This window comes from Chenopodium album, chromosome 21, assembly GCF_948465745.1.
Source record: "Chenopodium album chromosome 21, dcCheAlbu1.1, whole genome shotgun sequence".
Taxonomy (NCBI): domain Eukaryota; kingdom Viridiplantae; phylum Streptophyta; class Magnoliopsida; order Caryophyllales; family Amaranthaceae; genus Chenopodium; species Chenopodium album.
The window spans coordinates 41345276-41358645 of record NC_137854.1 but is presented as its reverse complement, the minus strand read 5'-3'; the positions used below and the strand labels follow the sequence as shown (position 1 = coordinate 41358645).

The window sequence follows — 13370 nt, the reverse complement described above, 5'->3', positions numbered from 1 at the left end:
CATATATGTTATATTGAGACTCTATAATAATTAATTGGGACTACCTAATTTCATTGTAATAGTAACCTTTAAAATATCTTAATTGAGGCTACATACAAACTACATATTGGAACTACTTAACTTAATTATTATGCATGTATATAACATGTAAACTAATAAATAATGATTACCATGACTGAAGTATTATCTTCAACTTTCCGTAATATGAACTTAAATAAAATTATCTAAAACTAATATACATTCATGCACCTAATATGAAAACATTCACACACACAAAAAAAATAAATAAATAAATAAATAAATAAAATAAAATAATAAGATAAAATAAAAAAAAAACTTGAAAAGTAGAATTAAGACTTTAGGTGTTAAATATTTGGTACGTAAGACTCAATTACAACATGAAGAATACTAATATTAGCTTAAAAAAAAGATATGAAAAGATTTTTAAAGATTTAATTTTAAAAAAAAAATTGATTAGTTGTACGGTGTAAAAAAATACTGTCAATTAAAATTGATGACATAAAAATATTTTAAAACAAATTTTTTGTCCACTCTATATAAACATCTATAAATAAACTAAAGGAACAACCGCTGACATCATATTATCCCACGTGGCAGCTTTATAAGAAAAATTTTCCCGCCTAAATAAAAATCTGACGTCACTATATTTTCTTTGGTTTCAAATTTCAAATTTAATTTCTCCTCCTCTCAATTTATCTATACTCTTTAATTTTTTTTATTTTTCTTCTATCACCAACTATTGGTATCTAATACATCTTTCCCTTATACTTCATCGAACAAAATACTTTGATGTATACATTTTTTCTATTTTTCTGTATATATTACAAGTTTAAAATCATTATTTATTTGTTTAATTAAATTCGTATATTAAAAATCTAACTTTTATGTATGTGCTTAAATTTTCATATTCGGTTTGTTCTTCTTCAAAATTAATTTTATAAAATTAGCATTTACAACTAACGGTTATATCTCAATAATTTTTCTGATACGTAATAATACATAAAATATATATACTCTATATTTCCGTGCATCGCACACGACTAATCTAGTTACCTAATACATAGTGATCCTTGTTTAGATTAAAAAAGCCCTTATCATAGAATTATTTAGGTATCAAGAAAGTATATACATTTAAATGTACGTAGTACACTAGTACGTAACAAATAACACAACTAGACGGTCCCAAACGACTACTAGTTAGTCCCAAAATACAACGCCACTAAAGATCGATATGTTTGCTTTTAATTGAATGACAATTATTAAAATTCATACACGCAAGAATCCTAACAATTTTGTCTATTAGTCCTTTATTTTGCAACGAATTAGGGCTTGTTCTCATTGACTGAAATGAGCTGAACTAAACTGAACATAACTAAAATGAAATTTTTTTTTTAGTTAATTAGAACGATTGACAAAGATAAGAGTTGACCAAGACATAGATCACAGTGTATAAAATGTTTCTCATTTTGGGTATACCTAATTAATATTTGGGCGTACCTAAAGTGGAGTGGTTCTATTGTTTTTGTTTTTTTTAAGAAAATGCAGAATTTTAAGGTTATTTCAGATAATCACATTCGTTTTTAGCACACTTGACTAGATTTTTTGTCTACTCTATAAAAACATTACCAAATACATAATGATCCTTGTTTAGATTAAGAAAGCCCTTATCATAAATTTATTTAGGTAACAAGAAAGCATATACTTTTGAATGTATGTGAAAGTGCGTAGTACACTAGTACGTAACAAAGAACACAACTAGACGGTCCCAAACGACTACTAGTTAGTCCCAAAATACAATGCCGTTAAAGATATGTTTGCTTTTAATCGAATGACAATTATTGAAATTCATACACGCAAGAATCCTAACAATTTTGTCTATTAGTCCTATATTTTGCAATGAATTAGGGCCTGTTCTCATTGACTGAAATCAGCTGAACTGAACTAATTAGAGATGAACTGAATTGAACTAAACAGAATTGAAATGAATATTTTATAAGAAAAGGAAATTAGGTGCTGAACTGAACTGAAAATAATTATATGAGAACTAGTCCTTAACCTTGATCAGAAGAAAACTCACAGTCCTACAATGTTTTCGCTTTTAGGCATCCCCAATTTATTTTTGGGAATACCCAAAATTCAAATTTTATTAGACAATCAGGACGTACGATTGACAAATATAAGACATGGTTAAAACATATACTTGAATGTATGTACGTAGTATGCAACAATAATGAGCACAACTAGGCAGTCCTAAAATAAAACGCTAAATATTGGTTTGCGTTTAATTAAAGGATTATTATCGAAATTCATACATTCAAGAATCCTAGCAAATTTGATTAGTCCTCTTTTTCTTAACGGAGGATTACTCTTGCATAGAAAAAACTCTCAGCCCCTATAGAGTTGATTTTTAGGTATCCCCAATTAAATTTTGGGCGTATCCAAAAGTTGATTTTTTTGTTATTAAGAAAGATGGACTAAGATAAGCCTTGATTAAAACAACACAGTGTATAAAATGTCACGCGACACTCTAAATTCTTATGAATTTTCCTGTTATTAAATATTAGTATAAATCTACAAATTTGAACTTGAACCGTCAAAACTAACAATTTATGTATTTATAATCTATATATGCTATAACTGCTATGTACCACTAAAGCATCGTAATGCAAATACCACTTAAGTTAATTAAATTTTATTTTTTTGTATATTTTAACTATTATTAAACTTTAGCTAAGATGGTGTATTGTTATCAATCTTTATTCCAAAAAAAAAAATAAAATAAAATAAATCTGGTGTATTAATTATTGATTTTATCAGAGGATCTTGGTTCAAATCTTATTTCCCACAATATATTTATGACACTTATGTAATTTTGCAACTTTAAAAAAAATTCTATTTTTTATTGAAGCAATTTCAATTATATTGCCTTTTGAATTATGACATTTATTTTTAATAATTTTTCATTGATATTTTAAAATTGAAATTGAAAGCTAATTTATAAGTTCAAAATACAATAATTATACGCATGCAACCACTATAACAAGACCAGTCGTCACCTTACAACCAAAAGGTTGTGGGATCAAACCCATTAAATTAGAGGCAATTTGGGGTGGAGATTCCCTTCCCTTCCCCCCCTCCCTGCTCCCAATTTGTCTAGCCCGCTAACCCGGGTCGGGTTGGACCTGTGATAGGTTCTGGCCCGGTAGGGCCCTTCTCCTTACCGTAAAAATAACCATAACCTATACATATGATGACCATTATATACTCTATGTACTTGGTATATATCTATAGTTGGAATCAGTTCAATGAGAAGGTTGAGACGGATTAGGGCCAGTTCACATTTACTGAACTGAACTGATTGGAGCTGAACTGAACTGAACTGAATTAAGCTGAAATGTATATTTTATGAGAGAGGAAAATTAGGAGCTGAACTGAACTGATTGGATCTGAACTGAACGGAACCGAACTGAAAATAAGTAAATATGAACAGGCCCTTAGTATACATAGTACACTATTTTTTTTTTTTTACCAAATATGTAAATTGTTTCCATTTTTTAATGAATATGCAAATTGAATTTCGAGTTAGCAAAAAAAAAAACAATTAAAAAAATAATATAAATTAAATACCCTACTAATTTTTTTTTTAACAGCCCGTCTTATGTGTGGCTAGCCACACTGTGTGATCACTTATAAAAGAACAAAGTAACCCATATAACACTGACCTAGTAACCCCTGTAATAATGACTGAGTAACCCCTATTACACTAACCGAGTAACCCTATATCACAGATCAAGTAACCCCTTTAATACTGACTAAGTAACCCCTATTACAATAACGAAGTAACCCCTGCCACACGGTGTCGCCAGCCACATATAAGAGTAAAAATTTATCAACGTTCATTAATAAAAAATTAAAATCGGTTTTATTATTTTTTGAAGGTTCAAAAGATATTTTATTACAAATATTTTATATTAATAAAAGATACATTTTAAAGATATTTTATTTAATGATGGAAATATGCTCTTTAAGAATCATCAAAAGATTTAAAACCTTTTCTTTTTGCCACTAGGTAGAAGCTACACCTTTGGTTGTACGTTAATTTAGACGTAATCGTCAATGTATATATTATAGTGTTTATATTATAGTGTTACATGCTTTTATAATGATGTTTGTGTCTTTTATGCTATAATTCGTTTCCGATTATAGTGTTATTATTTATCACCAATTGCTTGATTATTTTTATTAATCTAGCAATTGGTGATAAATATACGTTCATTAATATATAAACAACAAAAAAAAAATCAGTTTAAATAAAAAATCAGTTTTTATCCACGTTCATTAATAAAAAAATCAGTTTTATTATTTTTTTGGAAGAATAAATCAATTTTAATTCCGTATTTATCTTAAAAGAGTAAAAATTTCGTATTGTGTATTTATACAAATTTAAGATTAATTGTGATATTTTATTTAACGATAAAAATATATTTTCGAATTTGGAATTTATTTATTAACATAATTGTAACAACTAAATTTACTAAAATATCTTATAATATCTTGGATGACTTTTGAGTGGCTACAATATAATTGTGGGCTTGTGGCCATAATATAAAATCTTATCACAACCATTCATTTATGTTGACTAATGTGAACCGTTAATTTAGATCACTTTTTTTTATCTTTTTTAAAAAAGAGAATTAAGAGAAAAAATAAATAATAGGTTCATGATTTATTATTTTCTTTTGTTTACAGTAGGATTGCTTCTCAATCTTTTGTTTACAGTAAGTTCATGATTTGTCAGATAATCTTCTCGGCATTATGATAGAAACTAATCAGGCGGTGTATGTATTCCAAATCAATCAATTTGGGGAAACCAATACCTTCATCTTCTTCCATCTACTATAGATAGACTTCAATTCTTTCCGTAATTTGTATACAATCTACTGTAGTAAGGAAAGAATTTGCAGAACTTTATTATGTGGGAAATCCTACTCTCCATTTCCCTCAAAGATTTCGATCAAGATTGACAAGAAAAACCAAAAAATAACTACTCGAAATCAAGACAAACTAACATATTTTTTTTATTTAAAAAGTTGACCTTATCAACGGTTTATATTAGTCAATATAAAATGAATGGTTGCGATTTAATTTAATATGATGACTACTATTCTATTGTAGCCATTTGAAAACTATCCATAATATTTTTACCTAAATAAACGCCCCATAATAAATACATTATAATATTTGTTTCCCTAAAACATGCACTTAATAAAGGATTTTTTTTAAAAAAATAAAAATAAAACAATATTATTCATCTTCAACCTTTAGTCATCTTCAACCTTAATATTTAACCATGGCAGATTGTTATTCCAAAAAAAAAAAAAAAGAATGAAAAAACAATTGCGAATGACTCATGAAATTATATCACAATGAAGCACAATATAATTTTGACTATACTGAAATAATTTTAATTCGAATCCTTAAATAAATTACTTGATTATTTTTTAGAAATTTGAAGTTTTTATTGACGAATTCATCTAACAAAGTTAATTGGCGAAATAAAAAAATATATATATTAAGTGATTTTTTTAAAAACATAATACAAATAAATTGATTATATTTTATGAAATATAACTAAATATAAGAATTTAATTAATTTGAACCAGAAGAATTAATGTTGTAGGTTGAACATGAAGGTTTTAGATGATATAGGTTGAAGATGAATATGTATTTTTTTTGAAGATATTTTTATTCAATTTTATAAAAGAAACAAAAAAAAAAAAAAAAAAAAATCGTTTGCACAAAAAAATTTAACCAAACAAGACTTAATGACTTGATGACTAGACTTGATGACTGTTTTTTTGAGATGTCGAATTGGACGCCTAGGATTAGTCAATTAACAAATAAACGGTTGAGATTTAATTTCTTATTATAGTCGACTATAGTCGTCCGTAGTTGTCCGTAGTCGACCACTACGGTAGAATTTTTACACTTGATGATAATCAAGTTTCTTTGCTATGTTGACTATTAGTAGCGCTAGCTACTATTACCTACCTAGCTACTTCCCTCTTTTCTAATTTTAAACTACTAATTTAAATATTATAATTATTGTCTAATCGTATGCAGTGGCGGACCTACACGTGTGCACATTGAGTCACGTGATTCAGCAGTGCCCAAAAAAAATAGAGAAAAAGCCAAAACGCGTGAAAGCAAACGAATGAACAAAGTTCAAACCTTACAAGTAGTCACAACTGAAAACCCTAACTCCCTCTCTCACATCAAGCCGCCGACGACGCCGCCCACGCGGAGTGCCGAAGAAGCCAAAGTCATTCGTTCGTTCTTCCTTCAGGCGAAAACTTGACTACTTGAGGGGGTGAGTTATGTTGGGCTCGGCTCGCCCACCTTGACGGGCCGCACGCACACTCCACTCCACGTTAGTATGATATTGTACGATATACCACTTGATGATAATCAAGTTTCTTTGCTATCTTGACTATTAGTAGCGCTAGCTACTATAACCTACCTAGCTACTTCCCTCTTTTCTAATTTTAAACTACTGATGTAAATATTATAATTATTGTCTAATCGTATGCAGTGGCGGACCTACAGGTGTTCAGACTGAGTCACGTGATTCAGCAGTGCCTAAAAAAAAATAGAGAAAAAGCCAAAACGCGTGAAAGCAAACGAATGAATAAAGTTCAAACCTCACAAGTAGGTCACAACTGAAAATCCTAACTCCCTCTCTCACATCAAGCCGCCGACGACGACGCCCACGCCGGAGTGCCAAAGGAGCCAAAGTCATTCGTTTGTTCTTCCTTCAAGCGAAGACTTGAATACTTGAGGGGGTGAATTATGTTGGGCTCGGCTCGCCCACCTTGACGGGCCGCACGCCGCAACTCCACTCCACGTTAGTATGATATTGTCCGCTTTGGGCCTAGCTCGCACGGATTTGTTTTTGGACACCTTTCCAAAAGGTCTCATACTATTTGGAGTGTGCAATCACTTATAAAGAGCTCTTCACCTCCTTACTTCTTCCATGTGAGACTTGGGATGACACCCCAACAAGTTATTCTACTGTCTGCAAGTAGCTAAGCCTGTCGCCGCCCTCGGATCTACGCCACCAGGCCGCACCACCGACTGACTGACTCGGAGAGAGTACCACCGAGCAGTCGAGCACCAATTGAAGGTCTGAAGTAAACAAGTAGTCCAAGCAGAGGCGCAGAGCAACTGAACAAGCTAGCAGCAAGGTATTATATATTTATACCTTTTAATTTGTTTTTATAATTATAATTATGTATAATTTTAGTCATTTGATTGATTAAATTGAACTGAATTATTGATTTGTTGTTCATTATTGTGTTAATTACTTACTTAATTATAATTTCAGTCATTTATAAAATTATAAATTTTAATTTCATAGTCTTGAAATTGACAGATTGTTCATTGTTGTTCATTGTGGATTTGTGGTATTGAATAGAATTGCAGAATTGTTGAATCTTAAATTGAATTTCCCTTTATTTGGTAATATTGGTACTTTGTAGTCTTGATTAGTTGATTAGTTGGTCATTTGATTCAGATTTGATTTACATTTGATTGTATTATGTGTATTCAAATGAACTGAAATTGTGTATATATGATTGTATATATGAATTGCTGATTTTTTTTTTTTTTTTGTAATTGCTTAAATGATTTTCAGAATATAGCGGAAACGTACTCCAAATAAAATGCAGGATATTGCTAGTTTCTTCACTAAATGTAATAGTCTATTGTACAATGTGCTTGTAATATATTATTTGTAGTACTATCGCTTTGTAAGATGAATTTTTTAAGTACTATTGGAATATTTGGTTGTATTTTGGATTTTTTTTTTTTGTTTGATTGAAATAAAGGTGGTTGTCATATATATTTTTTTGTTAATAATATTTTTGGATTCGAAATTTTTTTTGTACTTTTACAAGTGATCAACAATTCACAGTGACTCACAAGCTCGGAAATCCTGGATCTGCCACTGATCGTATGAATATAAAAGCTAGCTAGTACTCCCTCAGTTTCACAATAATGTTCTTATTTAGAATTTTTGAACTACGTAATATTAATAATGAAAGAGATTATTCTAAGTTTCTCTCAATCTATAAAAACAAACACAGTTATATGCCTATGAGGTCTTAGGTAGTTTGATTTGTCTTGGTGAATACATTATTATATTAATATCTAATGTTTACTATTTTTGTTAGCATGTGATTAAAGATATTTACAATCAAACATTTGCATTAATAATATACGTAAACAAAAACATTATTATATAATAAACTGAGGGATAATATATATTAGTAAGGAATTATTATGAATGAATGAAGGGGAGAGTATTATTTTATCCCTAGTAAGGAATTATGGTCATCGTTCCTTCAAAAAAAAAAAAAAAAAAGGAATTATGGTCATCGGCTTATTGCGTGCTATTTTATCTTAAATAGTGAACTGTTAACTATCAACTGAACAACAGAAATAAATGGTCACATGATAATTCAGACTTATCTAATTTCATTTTTGATGGCTTCCCGTTGAATGAAGTATCCTTGCTCCCTTATAAGTTCAACTGTTCCATTAAGAAAATTAACTACAATCTGTAACAAATCAAAATGTTAAAAGATAAATTAAAGGTAATGATATAAGCTTTAAAAATACTTTCTAAAATTGGATAAAGTTAGAAATTTGTGATTCGTAAAATCTTGCGTGGACCTGGTCCACAATAATATTATTGTAGATTTAAGGTTTATACACACGTAACTGACATTATATTCAACATAGTGACCCCTAATGTTAATATAGTAACCTTACTTTTTAACACAGTAACCTTTTTTAAAACTTGTGTGACATTTAATGTTATTATGAATTTAAAGTACGGCATAATGTTGAATAGTGACCTAATTTCAACATAGTGATTATTAAGCTTTATATTAAAAAAAAAAAAAAAGTCTTATAGCTTTTATAATGTCACACTAATTAACTTTTATTTCAACATAATAACCTTTATTTTGATATAGTAACCTTTTTTTATTAATAAAACAATCATATGATTTCTAATGTTGGTGGTCCACAATAAATTAGTGTGAAACCAGGTCCATTTAAAAATTTAATGTATTCAATGTGATTATATCCTTAATATTTCCTTTTTCGTTTCTTTTAGGACCATATTTATGATAATCCTAAATTAAATAAAAAATAAATAAAAATGCATGACTTTATCTGCCTTTATATTAATTTACTCTGCCTATAAATTATTGTACTTCTGAATAAAGATTTAGCAAAAAGATCTTCCATTATTTTATAGGTGGTCATTTGAAATATGACTATTATAATGTTTTAATATTTTTTCTTCAACTAATAAATTTTACTCCGTATTACTTAATTTTTGGTATAAAATAGTACATTTTTAACATTTTTTTATTTATCAAATTTTTTGTTTCATTATGTAATTTTTATAATTATTTTATAGTTTCTTGAAAAATATTTATTTTATGTTGGATCAAAAGTTTCAAAAATTATATATTTGCATTGTAGATGTTAGAAGACTAATTGTGTTCATATTATAATGTGAAAAAATGAACCGAACATATTATTTATCATTAAAATAATATAGTCAATATGACCACTATAAAAACGTCCAAATCATGCAAGATATTGTAAAATCCGTCTCAATGTGAAAAAAAAAATTAATATTAACTTTTCAAAACATTTATTAATATGTGATTAAAGTTTTTGAGAGCCACAATGCAGGTGATAACCTAGAACCAGAAGGGGAGCTCGTGATTAAAGATATTGATGGTTAATGATATGCAAAATGAATATGTTCCATTATAACTGACATACTTGACTTTTTTCATAACCTTGACCATCTTTTTTTTACTACTCAAATACGTTTGTTAATAATTTAAGTAAGTTATTTTTGAATTTATCTTAATGTATATTATTGAAATGTCAAGAATTACTATATAGTTAATATCATAATACATAATTAAGGATATTGATTAATAGTCAAATTTGAGGGGGAAAATTCATGCAAGCTTGTCAATTATATATTATGTATAACAGATAATGGAACAAGCATTAGATTATGGGACGGAGGAAGTAATATATTAAACTAACTAAATGGTACAAATATGGCATTGAATAGTCGTTGTATGAGTGTAAATCTTGTGCCATTGTAAGAAAATTTGTCCAAGGGTCAATTCTTATGTATTGTAAGTGTGTGTGAACAATTGAATAGATTGGTGAAGTAGTGTTCTACAAAGTGTTGTATCGTAACTTATTGAAGCTTTCAATATAATTATGGGCAGTGTAGCGTTTTCCAGCTGAATTGATATTAATTTAGACATATATGCTCATGTTAATCGCCATTATCTGTTTATAAAATAAATGATTATCATCGGTTTATAAACAGGCCGGGCAGGACAGAGCACGCTACATATTATTTTTTCCATACCTGTCCATTTATAATAACGGGTCGGACTATGTTGCCCAAGTATCCATTTTTTTCAAATAAAGTTGTCCAAGCCCACCCTTTTACGGGTCATGTTGGGCAGGCTTAGTGGGCCGTCCTGGTGTCCTGCCCATGAACAACTCTACAATTTTGTTATAGTAGCTTGGTGCAATGAATCTAAAAGGAGTAACTTTTAGGAGTACTTTAAAAAGAAAGTGTTGAATGGTACTGCTTTAAGCCTAGGATTCATGGGGCCTAAGTGCATACCCAATGGATGACCTACAATATTTGGTCATGAATTATTAAAATGTCTGTTTCTCTTTTCACTCATCCATGACCAAGTCACATGACCAAAGACTTTCAATGGTTGCCCAAAATAACTTTGGTCATGATTTTCTCTCTCCTATTTTTACCATACCCCAAAATAAGTTTGCCTTTTTCTTCTTCCAATAATACACTGCCACTTGTCATTAACATATTCATGACCAAATTTTCAACTTGGTCATCTTCAAGACCAGGTCATGAACCTCTTTCATCCAATTTTTTCTTTGTTTCATTTTTTTAATATTAAAACTCCTAAGTTGACCTCTTTTAACAAAAAAAAAAAAGAAAAGAAAAAAAAAACACTTTTCCAAATTTTGTTTGTAGCTTATACAAATGCTACGTAAATTTGTCTAATTTGGCAACAACTACAATTTTTTTTTTTTTTTAATTTTTTTTTTTTTGTGATAATCGGCAACAACTACATGATGCCAACAGATCACGACTGTAGGAATTACTTGTAGAACTGTCTCGCGTCCCCTCATGTGGCTTTTCTTGTTACCCCGTGCAACGCAAGGGCAATCTCTCTCTCTCTCTATTTTTTTTCTTTCTAAGTTTGTTTATTTTAATTTTTATTTCTTGTTGAAATATAATTTTTAATTAAAGGTAGGGTATTAAAGATTCAACAACTCGTCATACAAATGTCTTTTTCTCCTTTTAGATCAACGAGTTTTTTATATGACTGGTTGATACACATTAAAAACACAAACCGAGTAATCGTTGACCGAGTAATCGCTAACCGATCAAGTAACTCTTGACTAAGTAACCCTTGGTCGACCATGTAATCCTGACTATATGGTGTGGCCAGCCACATATAAAACTTTGTGATTAGTAATACGTTTTACAAAATACATAATAGCTTCAAAAAAAAAAAAAAAAAAATCCTTTCCAAATTAGGAGCACTCTCATATAAAATATAAGTTGAATGCTATGATACAGAATGAGTATTGTACGAATAATTTACATTTGTAACTTTCTATATTTACTTCATCTCATAAGTTTTTCTTTTCTTTTTGTAACAAATATTTACCAAGATAGTGATAAGAAAGAGTATGAAAGTGGATTTTTATTTTTTAAAAAAAATACGTATATAGAAATAATGTGACTGTAAAAAATTGTAAATTTGATACATTTACTATGATTATATAATTAACTATATATATATATATATATATATATATATATATATATATATATATATATATATATATATATATATATATATATATATATATATATATATATATATATATATATATATATAGGGGAGGGATCCGGTTAGAACCCCACCTTATATAAGAACCCTTTCTTATGTAAGAACACTAATTATGTTCTAAACATTTTTCTATGTTCTAAATTTTTTTCAACTTATGTTCTAAACTTTTTCCTATATTCTAAAAATTTTCATACTTATGTTCCAAATTTTTTCCAATAATGTTCTAATTTTTTTTTTTTTTTAGATTATGTTCTAAATTATTTTTTCCAGCTTATGTTCTAAATTTTTTTTCTATGTTCTAAATTATTTTTTCAGCTTATGTTCTAAAGTTTTTCCTATTTTCTAAGTTTTTCCTACTTATGTTCCAAATTATTTTAAATAATATTCTAAACTGTTTTTTAAATTATGTACTAAATTTGTTCCTATGTTCTAAATTATTTTTTCAGCTTATGTTCTAAATATTTCCTATGTTTTAAATTATTTTTTTTTCAGATTATGTTATTAATTATTTTTTCAACTTATGTTTTAAATTATTTTTCAACTTATGTTCTAAATTATTTTTTCAACTTATAATGTTCTAACATTTTAGTTGTTTATGTTCTAAATTTTTGCTATCTTTTAAATTATTTTTCTTATATTCTAAAATTTTCTGCTTATGTTCTAAAATTTTTCAACTTATGTTCTAAATTTTTTTCTATGTTCTAAATTTTTTTTCTATGTTCTAAATACAAAATTGTCAAAATTACAGAAATGCCATTACTAAAGGATCATTTTAGATGGTTAGATCAAAACTAATAAAGGGCTGAGATTGGTTCTTATATAAGATTGGGTTCTTATATAGAGGAGGGTTCTTACATGAGCCTTCCTCTCTCTCTCTCTCTCTCTCTCTCTCTCTCTCTCTCTCTATATATATATATATATATATATATATATATATATATATATATATATATATATATATATATATATATATATATATATATATATATATATATATATATATATATATATATATATATATATATATATATATACTCCCTCCATTTCTTTCATTCTTTTTCATTTACACATCTTCAAATTAAAATAAAAATTTTATTTGACTGTAGAGATTTTAAGTTATATTTGTAAAAGTTATTTAAAGGTAAAATTTTAAAAATATACTTGTATATTGAAACTGAATCCTACAATACCCCGTAATGTTACTTTTATAACAAGTACTCCGTAGTAGTTTAAAAAGAATAGAATCAGTAATTTATTCGTGGGGTATGGGTAGTGTTTTCGATTTTTTTTTTTTTTAAAAAAAAGGGCTACCCCTATAAAAAGAACTAAGCTTCTTCA

The 13370-nt window shown here is 28.2% G+C and overlaps 1 long non-coding RNA gene across 1 annotated transcript; it reads left to right on the top strand.

Moving 5' to 3' along the window:
- Positions 1 to 6595: 6595 nt before the first annotated feature.
- Positions 6596 to 7919, top strand: LOC145602969 (uncharacterized). Its single transcript, XR_014104656.1, has 2 exons — positions 6596 to 7265; positions 7715 to 7919. It is a non-coding gene; the product is annotated as an uncharacterized LOC145602969 (long non-coding RNA).
- Positions 7920 to 13370: the final 5451 nt, after the last annotated feature.